Source organism: Lissotriton helveticus, chromosome 8 (assembly GCF_964261635.1).
Source record: "Lissotriton helveticus chromosome 8, aLisHel1.1, whole genome shotgun sequence".
In the NCBI taxonomy this organism is placed as follows: Eukaryota; Metazoa; Chordata; class Amphibia; order Caudata; family Salamandridae; genus Lissotriton; species Lissotriton helveticus.
This window is the reverse complement of record NC_136069.1, coordinates 1,012,761,729-1,012,773,768: the sequence shown is the minus strand read 5'-3', so window position 1 is coordinate 1,012,773,768 and position 12,040 is coordinate 1,012,761,729. Positions and strand designations below refer to the sequence as shown.

At 44.7% G+C, this 12,040-nt stretch overlaps 1 protein-coding gene across 1 annotated transcript in view; it reads left to right on the top strand.

Moving 5' to 3' along the window:
• The window catches only part of SMS (spermine synthase), a 711,777-nt gene that overhangs the window by 568,425 nt on the left and 131,312 nt on the right, over window positions 1–12,040 (top strand). The gene's annotated exons all lie outside the window — the stretch shown is intronic.

Here is a 12,040-nt window from a genome sequence, read left to right as displayed (position 1 = left end):
CATTGATGCTGCAGATTCATTACAAGAATCTGCAGCTTCAGAAGACAATGCCTTAGCATCTAATTGCTTCAAGGATTTTAAGTTGTTTAGATTGTTGTGTTTGCCAATAGTAACACCTCCCAAACCCCCTAGAGGTTTTTTGTTACAAGCATATTTATTGTTTACAATTAAGACGAATTAGCAATGGAAAATTAATCAATAAAAGGATTCTCTCTACATGAGTTGCAATATTAATTTACCACCATCTGAAAACTGTAGACATGGTGATGCTGATAAACGAGGATATCTGAAGTCACTCAAAAAGAATGGGTAAACCTGTCTCTGCTGCAGAACAAAGTTCCGAACCTGGGGGTAAAGCTTGAGAGTTTGCAAACAAATTACTCAAAAGAGAATCAAATACCTGTTTCTTTGTGGGTTTGAAATGCCTAGTGATAAAGTCCCAAAGAGAGGCCGTCTTTGGGAGATGGAGTTCTCTCGGAGTTTGAATTACACCGAACAAGATTACCCTATTTCTGGATTAGTGTTGGATAGCTTTCCTTTTAGCTGCTCCTTTTTTTCCTGGGTTAGCCTCAAATTTTAGATACTTTTAAGATTTAAAAGAAACACCTAATTAAGTTTGTATCACTCAAGCAAGGAGTGCACTCATTATTCCTTTATCTAGAAATTACTCACAATTGAACATAGTTGCCAATTGGGGTGGATCCTTATTCTAACTGTGACGCAACCAGGGAATGGTGAGCCCTGGCTCCCCAGAAGGACTAACCTCCCTGTGTCACTAGAAGTTCCAAGGCTCAGTATCAGCGTCCCAGGGTACAGGTAGAAAGAAAACCTGTTAGGCACAGGACACATTCCAGAGCAGGACTAGATTCCAAAGAATTAGGGGTTAAGTCCCATCCATGCTACAGATGTAAACGTAGAGATAATTGAGCAAGTACCAGTCTGAAAAAAGGTCTACACAGTAGAGCTCATGTTGCTTACAATCATGTGCTTAACCATATAACACAGTGCCACTGCAGGATGGTATTAAAGCATCCAAACGTTATTCGTTATGTATCAGGAGGATTTTATTTATTTATTCCATATTGCAAATGGTTTATCCGAGATAACAATAAGTATGAAAAGATTAATCCAAAGTAGTATTTGGAATCTTAAGTTGGGATGTAATGTAATGACGGCAATAGTTTTTTTCTACAAGCAACCAACCACCTCCCACTTACTGAGTAAGTGGACAATCCAGGCCTCACTGTTAACTTGTCTGAGCAATTAATGGCCCACCATAAATTACCTCGTACAGTTTGTATGCCATTTGCCTTCCATGTCCCCCAGTTTTCCAATACTATCTTCACCTCCTTATTCCCTAATGCCATTTTAATAATAGGCAATGTGTCACTGGAGCAAAGATTGTGTACCCCACATAAAAATCTGACTGCAAAAGACACCCAACATACCTCTATTTACAAAACGTTTTTTTTTTCTTAATCAAATATCAATAAAATCTGTGTTAAACAGTCAATTAATTTATGGTGTAGCATACGTCCTGCTGCAACTTGCATTAATAGTTGTATTGATCAATGACTTTCAATTATTTCTGCTTTATAGGATGGTGTACATTGCTTAAACTATTAGATGCATTGTAAAACTGACGGCAAATGTCTAAATTACATAACCCCTACATCTGGTGTCCCCACCATTACTTTTGAGATTAAATGTAATCTTGAGACAGGAAGCGTCAAGAAAATGCTGCAAACACAAGGCCCGCCTACCTTCTACTGGATGGCATAGAGAGGCTGGTGATCCCAGTATCATCCTGGTTGTTTCCAGTCTTTGACTGGAATGAAGGCTTCATGCCACTATGAGGTCTCTGCTGAGCGTGGACGTTCACCTGTGCCTTTCTAAGCTCTCCCCTGCCTGGCTTTGTGAGGGATAGGGCACTTTACTCCTTGCAACTTTACGCTACTCCACTTTACGCTACGCAACTGTACGCTACGCCACTTTACACTACGCCACAGTACACTGTCACACTTTCCCCTGTGACACTTTCCCTTATGCCACTTTACTCTATTCCACACCACTCTACGCCATTCCACTCAATTCTGAGCCACTCCACACCATACAGCGCTACATCCCTCTGCTCTATGCCACTATGCTCTACTACACTCTGCTTTACACCACTCAATACATAGAACACAAGGCTGTAGCTGTTCCTAATGAAGCGTTGATATACAGGTAGATGGTTAGTACTAGGAAGGGATCTTCCTTATTAGGAAATAATGCCCTAACACACCTGTGAAAGTGTCATGCTTCATCATCGGGTGTTTGCTCCTCGTGGGGTCAGCGCTGCAATACCCCACTGGCACCACGAGAGGGCTCTTTGGCAGAGATCTTTTATTTAGAACGCTGTGATGGTGAGTGCAGGGGTGTGGAGCAGGCGAGGTAGTGAGCTAAAAATGCCACGGCGGTACCCATAGATCAATTTATTCCAGAGTTCACCCGGTAAGGTTAAAAACAATATCTAATTTGTTCACTCCCAGTAATGAGGAGATACAATTTAGTGACGAGTGCAGGTAGTGTAGGTCGACAGCCTTCTTTGGCAGGTCTTCGTGCATGGACAAATCCAAAGAGAAGCACAAGAATTCCAAGCGGGCCTTGTCTCACCCTCACACTCTTCGTCTGAGAAGTCACAATAACATCAAAGTGCCCTGCAGTCTCGTCCCAGGTCTCCTATTGAGGAGGTAATTCCACTGCTGACCCGGATATACTCTGAATTTCCGGGTATGGCGATGAAGCCACAACAGATTGAGGCATTTAAGGAAGCCATGAGCCGCATTTTTGGCATGGTTCTGCGAAGGCCTCTTGTCTGGTTACTGCTGGCTGGTTCGATTTTGGCACCAGCTGTACCTCCTGAACCTGCTTTCAGTTCAGCCCCAGGTCCAGAGCCTACTCCATGCCTGGCTCCATGATCCATGCTGGTTCCTGGCATGTTCATGCCAACACTAACAACCCCGATGCCAAAGGAGGACATCTGTTCCATTTTCCGTTCAACTCCGAGCCAAATCCGTCTCGACCTGTGCTGAAGGGGAGATTGAGCTCTATCGCTAGCCCCTAACCACAGCTCCCAAACACTTGGACTCTATTAAGACAGTGCCTTGGCCTAGAACCTGCCTTCCAGTGCTCCAACAATTGCTCGTTTGCACTCTGACAGGAGCTAACCAGCTTTTGGTGATGGTGGGAACAAATTTGCCATCAATGTGATAACAATGTTTATATGGACGCTTTCCCTGACACAGGGTTGGTTCCACCTGTTGCCCTTCCACTGAAGAGTCTGCTTCATTTGCCATAGTCATTAGAAAGGCGGTAAAAGGCTTAGGCTTATCTACAATTTTCTTCCTGCAAGGTAAAGACCAACGTCCTCTCAGAAGTGTTACTACCTAGACAATCCTCATCTGAACCCCTATTTACGTTGAAAGAGGCCCTGACTAATGCACTCATTGGTATTTGGGCCCAATCCCGCTCCGAGTGACCCTGCCTTCCTAACGCTACACCCTACTTCTGAGAGCCTGGTAGTACAGAACTCCACTAGCAGGGTTAACCCCAATTAATTTTCCACTCTGCCCAGTTAAGTCGAACCCCACCCCTCCCCCAGTCCAAACCAGAGAGTAAAAAAAAATTTAATATTTCAGAAGAGGATGTTTTCTTCCACTACCCACATTCTCAGGTCAGTCAGTCAGCTGTTTGCTGGAAAGGTGCTCCCTTGCATTATGGAAATTGGTTGCTGAAGTTTTACTGGCAGTCCTGAGAGAGCTTCACGTCAATTTGGCACAGACCTCTGTAGACAGCCAGAATGTGGCTAAGTACGTTATCCAGTCAGGCTTGAATACAAAAGACTGATTAGGCAGAGCGGCCGGCGCTAGTGCGGTGCTCCGGAGCCATCTGTGGAAAAGAGCCACAGGCTTCTCAGGTGACGTTTAGGCGTCACTTATAGAGTAAAGCTACTGGAGAGTTAACTTGAACCGTTGGCCCCCTCAGGAGCCCTGACAGTGACACAGCTATAGAAGTCATAGTGAGGAAACAGGGAAGCCGTGCTTAGGAAATACCCAGGCACAGTGCAAGCTCCCAAGAACCACCGCGAAAACATAACCAGCACAGGCACACCTGGGAGGGGTACAAGGCACGGTCACAGACACTCACCCGGACGAGACAAGGAGCCATAAGGAAAACCTGACCCCATAAGCACAGCACAAGAGACAAACAGAGAGCCAACAGTGGAGCCCAAACAGCCCCGGCAGACACACGAGAGGACAACCCACAGTGGGCCAGGTGCAGGAACAAAGAGAAGGGGGAGATTTGAACTACACCAGGAGAAGAGAGGACTGGCGAACATGGCTGGGATTGAGGCAAGGCTCCAGCAACAGCTAAAAAAAACCAAGGGTAAACCCGCAATATACGACTCACCAATCCAGCAGAAAGCAGACATCAAAGGCACCCTAGAGATGACCATTTAAAAAACTGGCGGATGTTCATGATCTGGCCAAGACAATAAAGCAGACCACAGATGCGATACAACTGAAGATAGTAGCAGTCAGGGTGGACATGCAAGCAGTTAACACTAGGCTAACTGCAGTGGAACAAAGAATAAGCGACAACGAAAATGCGGACCTAAACGTAAACAAAGAGCTGAAAACCCTAATAAATTCACAGCAACACTACAGAAGCAAACAGCGTAATTGGAAGACCGCAACAGGCGGGGGAACATAAGAATCCTATGAGTCCCAGAGAGGGCGGAAGATAAAGCGGGCTCATGCTTGGCCTTCCTCGAAGATATGGTCCCCAAATTACAAACCTAAAATTTGACCATCAGTTCGAGCTGGATAGAGCTCATAGAGTCCCCACGTACAGATCCACAACAAGGAGCGCGGCTCGCCCAATAATCTGCAAGCCTCTGAGAACACAACACACAGAAGCCATCTTTAATTTCGCACAGAAAAAACACCAGATCACATGAAATGGGCAGAAGATGATCTTCACGCAGGACTACTCCAAGCCCACGGTGGAAAAGGCTTCCTGTCCTTACAGGATAAAATGAGGAAGAGTAGAGCTACTGTTTGCTCCCTTTGTCTTTCAACACCTGCAAGGCAGAATCCCCCGATGTTTTCCCCCCTTCGAGGAGTCGCTAGGGGTTTCGACTTCAGATAGCATCAAAGCCCACAACTCCAACAACAGTCATCCTAGTCCTTTCATGGTCAGAGTAGGCATACTATGTCCAGGCCAGCAGGAGCAGTGAACTTCCCAATCTGCAGTAGTAGCCTGCAAGACGCTTTAGTTTATCCTTAGCGGCACACGATCACCCAGTGGGAGGCTCAATCACTATTTTCTTCACAAGTGGAAGGCCATAAAATCTGATAATTGGGTTCTGCAGATGGTCTAACGAAACTACACGCTACCATTCCTTTCCTTCCTGCCGCCTCTTCCGACTACATCAGAGCTACTTTTGGAGGACCATTTGACCATTTTGCAGCAGGAAGTCCAGGCTCTATTGAAGAAAGAAGCCAAGGAAAGAGTCCCGGTCTTGGAAATCTGGACTGGGTGCTATTCCTGTTATTTCCTGTGCCAAAAAAGGGTGGAGTCCTTTGACCCATTTTAGACATTCAATCCCTCAATTTTTGCCTGTCGAAGGCCAAATTCAAAATGATCACTCAGGCCCAGGTTCCATCTACCCTGAATCCAGGAGCCTGGATGGTGACATTGGATCTGCAGGACTCCTGGTTCCATATCACTGCCATGCAGTCCCACAACTGCCCCTCGCTTGATCACAAAGCTGATGTCCAAAATTATTCCTGCATTAATTTGGTATCAATATTTATTAATTGGCATACTTTGGAGGCAAGGGACATATTCAAACTCGCCTTCATCAAACTCAAAACTCACCACTGTAGACCACCAAACTGTCTTCCACATAAACTGGCATTTTGTTAGGTCAGCAGTGTGAGAGGTTGGCCTGCTATATGCTGTCCATTATTCTAGTGGGCACCTTGCACCAGTCCGAACAACCCCTTATTGATGGTAGGTTAAAGACAGTCTTATAGAAACCTATGCTAGTGGTAGCTGTGGAGAGCAGCGTTCAGGCTAAGTCTTGAAGGAATATAAAGCAGCTTCTTTTACCAGTCTATAGTCTCATGTACTGACCAAATGAAAGGAGAACCACACCAGGTATATATATATATATATAAAATATATGTATTTATTCTAAACACATCCCCATGTCTCTTGATGAGGCTAGTGGCAAAAGTACACAAGTTAACTTATTCAACACCCAGTAAATTAGCACAATATATGATTAGCCCTAGGGGCGTCACAAACCATATACTAAGAAAGTGGTATAAGAACCACGACTGACATGGATACAAGGCCTAAAGCCTTTAGAACCGCTGGGGCCACCTGGAACCACCCAAGGTAGTGACACAGGGGACCCATTGGGGATGCGTGCAGTGTCTAAACACAGCCGTGAATCACCATTAACTTCTATGGGGAAAGTCGTGGTTGGAAAGTTACAGATTAAGGACACTTAGGAGTGGACTAGGAGCAGACTAGGAGCGAACCCCTTGAGAACTAGGAAGTTTGAAAGTCAAGACCCACGGGAGCACGGAGTACTCGTGTTACCTCACCCAGGGAAGCTGGGTGCATAGGGGTCTTTTGATGTTGGGTTTTGCCGTCGTTTCCCATGGCGAGCTGCGAAGAAGTGCTGCAGGCGACCAAGTGGAAAGTGTCCGGATGGATCCAAGGGTGGATTGAAGATCTGAAGAACCTGAAAGCAGAGTCTGGGTCACTAGCCAGTGACCAGGAAGGCCAGGTGACAATGTCAACCTATGTCGGGTGATTTCATGTGAAGAAGGTGAAACTTGACTCTTCAGCTACGAGGACCAGGAGGAGTCGACGACGATCAAGAGCTGGATTCGAGCTGTCCCACGAAGGATGTAGAGTGCTGCAGCGTCGGTATCCAGATTGGACCCAACAAGCCTTGGCAACAGCAACCCACGCAGAACGCAAAGATTGTCTTCGGTGCAGACCAGCAAGGTCTGAGGGACTCGCCCTTTGGAGGGAAGTCCGGGCACGTCTGGAGCAACCAGGAAAGCCCAAGAAACAGAAGAGTTACCTTCGTGGGGACTCACCAGTCGACAGACAAGGGATCGGGAAGGAGCCTCGAGCTGAAATGCTAGAAGCAGGCCCGCGGAACACTCGTGGAGTGTAGGCCCACAATCTTCAGTGAAAATGGTGCTGGGGGCTTGGACTAGAAGTAGCCCAGCGTACAGCAGCAGGAGGTCAGACCTGTGTTTGTGGCATCCATTTTGTGATGCCAGGGCTCTTTTAAACTATTCCCTCTTAAGTAAGTGTGTACATGCCTTCTCCTTCTAGAAGGGTGGAATTCTACCCTCGCCGCGAGGACTGGTGGGATGTAGGATTCCAAAGTGTTTAACACCAAACACAACATGTTTCCATGCAGCCATTCCAAAGTTAGCATGAACCGCAAAGTTATAATGCACTTCGAGTATATGGTCTGGCTGCTTCACAGAACAGCTACAGAGAAGTGATTCTGAAAGCTGCAGAGGGGCTCAGCTCATGCTTGGGCACCCTCTCACACAAAACCAAGCACTCTGCCTTCAGGATTGTTAAGGCCTGCCCTAGGAGTGACTTATAGGTTTATGTGTGTCAGTGATATAAGGTAGATATAGGTAGCCTATATCTTAGTAAGGGGTGCATGCACCACCTTACCCAGGCTGCAGTAGCAGACCTGTGGTGCCATTTTGGAAGGCTTCCCAGGGGTGGCATAATACAAGCTTCAGCCCCTGGTAGGCCTCTGGGGTACATATGCCCTGAGTACCTAAAGTACCATATACTAGGGACTCACAAGGGTAACCCAGTAACCAATCTGGAGTGTGCCTAATGTACATGCAATCAATTTAGAGAGGAAGCAGCTAGGCTGGGGTCCTGGTTAGCAGGGCCCCAGCCAGACTAAAGTCAAAAACCCTGAAACACCAGCAAAAAGTGGGGATAACCATAGTAAGCCGATCCTACTCTCCTACAAGCAGTACCTTAGAATCTCAGAATACCTTCTTCTTAAAAATGTGTGCTTTGAGGTAGAAAAAACACTAAAGTCATTTTTATTGGGCACTACTCCCAAGGCTTGGAGTTCCATCCCACCAATTGTTGGGACAAGCCCATTCGACTCAACCTTCAAGGGTGAGCAGAAATTTGTAATTCAAACAGCACTTCACCCATTGCAATAAATGGCACTTGATTTTGTTTTTCTTTTCACTTAAATGTATCCCACTTCATGGAAATAGTATCACAATGATGTTATTTGTGCATGTGATTGTTATTTGGTAACCGCAAGCTGTACACTATGCTGCCTACCTTATTAATGCTATATTGTTTGTACTGTTTCTTTTTTATATTAATCCCTTGTAAAGTGTTGTGCTGCGCATTGGGTCAGGTCCATGTTATATGAAACATGTGATAGGGCCATTAAGAGCACAACATTTCGGATTCTTTAGCCATTTGTCAAAGACTCATATTCGCGGTTATCCACCATATTTTTTTTTAACTCTTTTTATTGAAAAAAGGCATGACATGGTTACAATGCAACATTTAGCAGGTGATCAGTAGCATACTTGCAGGTAAAACGTCTATATGAAAGTAGACACATTGACATAGGGCAGATAACAATAGTCATATACAGCTAATTTACAGCGTCAATATCCCCTCCAACTCTAGGAGGCTCACAGATGTCTCCCCTATAGGAATCCCATGCCTCCCATATTTGTGACCATTTTTTCGGACACCCTCTGGATTTGTATATGGGCTTCTCCGTCACCATACTCCAGTCCATATCGTTAGCCCAGTCAGCGATCTTCGGAGGACTCGGGCCCTCCACAGCAATATTAATGTTCCTCTTTTTTTATTTTTTACGTTACCAACTTCCAGAGATTCAGGGAGAAGGTGTACAATATTGAAGCAAGAGAAGAGTATCAACTTTAGTAAATGTGGTGTGCATTGGCTCTTTTATATTATCAGCCCCTATCTTTCTTCTGTGCCTTTGCTCTGGCACTTTGCTTCAGTAAAGTCTCTGATTCCTTTGAAAAACTAGAAGAGGAAAGATTAAAGAATGCCCTGGCTTTCAAAATATAAAGTCGTACAAGCAGATATCCTATTTTGTCAACTAGCAACAGTTTTAAGAAGTTCTTTATGTAAAAGTGTTTCAAATATAAAAATGATCAAGCTCACTATCTTTAGTGAGATTTCCCTATTGAAAAACTTAATTGTATTGACCTTATTAGACGATGATTTCAAGTCTGTGGTGACCTTGTTTCAGTAGCAGCTGGTGAAATTTGTGTGGTGGGGCGAAAACAACCATCATGAATTGCACTGAATGAGGAAACAGCACCATCCAGTCTATCCTGTCTCCCGTTACACGGCTAACTTTAAATATGTTTTATCTGTACCAATTTCCTCTCCCCTGCAAATGCTTCTCATGAGCCGCGCTCTGTTGACTTTGTGTCCTCGTTCGCGCATTAGAAAACCGTACAGGAGTACAGTTCATTCATTCAGCCCACTGGCTGAATGTTCAGAGAAGCCAGCACTATGCTCTGTGACTTGTTGATACCCAGAGATGCTAGGCTCTAGGAGCCTGGTTGACAGGAGAGATGAAAACACACAAATTGGGGAGAGGGGACTGAGAACCAAAACTGGCCCTGGCAAAGTGCTCGGCCGGCCCCCTGGGGGTGTGACCAAGCTCTTTGCCGGGACCGGTTTTAGGCCGATTTTGCAGCTAACAAAAACGGCCCCCAGGGCCCAAAACCGGCCCCCACCCTTGCGGTGCACCGGGGGATTGCCCGGAGACCGCAACGGCCAGTCAAGGCCTGGTGGCCATCTGCTTGGGCGGTTGATCTCAAATCTGGGGAATCAGGTTAGAGTCTTGTCGATGACGCTCAACATCCTGTGATTCTGTGCAAATCACTTAATCGGCCTGTGTCTACCAAAAATGAATGTGTCCTTGTGTAACGTAACAGGTGCTGCTGTTAAGCGCTCGGATACCTTCGGGTCTGTATAAAACGCAGGGCAAAAAAAAAAATCATAGAATGTTTCTTATCTGACATGGCCGACAAAGCAACCAGCGCTGGTACAGGGAGACTATTCTGCGAGGAGATTTAAGAACCGTGCCATGAGGGAGATTGTGTAGAGCCTTAAAGAGCACAAATAACATTAGATAGCGAGTGCAGGTTCTATTGGGGTACAGCGAGGAGAATGTATCAAGTTATTGCAAGGAAAAGCAGAGCGGTAACAGTAAAGTCAGTATTACAAAGCACCACGTCGAGGGCGGGCGGGAGTTCAATCGTTCTTTACATGCATGTGGAATAAGATCCTGATTAAGGTACAAATTACATGTGCAGTATTTATATGGAGCTAACTCTACTTTTTATTTTTGCACTTTTATTCAGCGCAAAACCTACCGGAAGGTATTGGAGCATGAACAAGATCTACATTTACATAAGGCCCCAGTTATTTTTTAAAGACACAGGGAGATTGAGTGATTTGCCTACAATCACAGGATGTTGAGCCTACGCTGAGACTCGAACCTGTTTTTCAGTCTATTGAAGTCACTAGGCAAGCAGCGTGTCTTCAAATAACATTTAAAGAGTGACAGATTTAAAAAGCATTGGTAAATGCATTAGGTTTCTCCTATGTGATTAATAAGCAGCTGTTTTTTGTTGTGAGTTGTAGCTTGCTGAGCAGTTGATCATTATAAGTTGCAGAAAGTCGGTTAGTGTTATGGCTTGTTTATGTACAAAAAGGCAATATATTATGCTGTTACTAGTGGTATAGTGTGGGTAAGTGATGGCAACTTTTTGAAAAGTGAAAGAGGGATATAAGAGAAATCATTGATATAATAGCAATATTCTGTGTTTAGAGGAGTTCCGACAACTTTTGGTCTAGGTGCCACCGCACCTGCAGCACCATTGAAATCATGGTCCTAGTGCCTGCTAGATAACTGCATGTGTGACTGCCTGTTTACTAGTAAAATTTAGCAATATTCTGTGTTTAGTGGGGTCCCTAGAGCTTTTGGCTCTGGTGCCACTGCCCCTGTTGTACCATTCAATTCAAGCACATTTTAACTACAAGATAACTGCAATTGTGTCTGCAAGTGTAGTAGTAAAATATTAGGTGTTTAGGGAAGTTCTGACAGCTTTTGGTCCCGGTGCCACATCACCTGCTACACAATTCAAACCATGGCCCTATTGCCTGCAAGGTAACTGTACTTGTGGCTGCCTGTTTAGTAGTAAAATATAGCATAGCTCTCACGTTTATTACAGCGTTTAGAATTTGATCATAATGACGAAATAGATTAAGTTGAAAAATCTATCCGATAATGCCTACAAAGGAGAAAGAAAGGTACTAAGTCATGAATAGGAAATGCCACAAACGTTCAAAGTCTAAAGCTTCTGCTTTACACAACTAAGTAATAAAAAGCAAACATTCCAGCATAGTGATAGAAGCTGTCTGCTTTTTCCATGGGAAGAGATCTTATCTTGACAGTTAATGGTGCTTAAACATTGTCAACAGCTTTAGTAGAAGTATTGTAAATGCGTGCAGCCAGGAGAAGTTAACAAAAAATAAAGTTCCACACAAAAGTGAATGAAAGTAATTTGGCTATTGAACTGATAAGAGCCCTCTTTTAAGATATATTAAATTCAAGAGATTTCAGAAGCACGGCTCAAGCGTGGTGCAGGTGAAACTTAAAAAGGAGCTTTAACCCTAACAAAGGGTGTGAGAGATGACTGCATCATGCAGGGGTTCTATATCCAGCACCATGTGAGACCAAAATTCTCTCTGCACCAGTCTCGTCTCTCCTGCAGCCCATCTGTTTTGTTAATTAAGGGCTGTGAAAACTTAACCTGAACATGTGCCGTTGGCTACTTTTCAGAGCCAGACAGCCACAAACTGTTTACAATGCTTATAAGACTTAATACAACTCAATACATTTAAG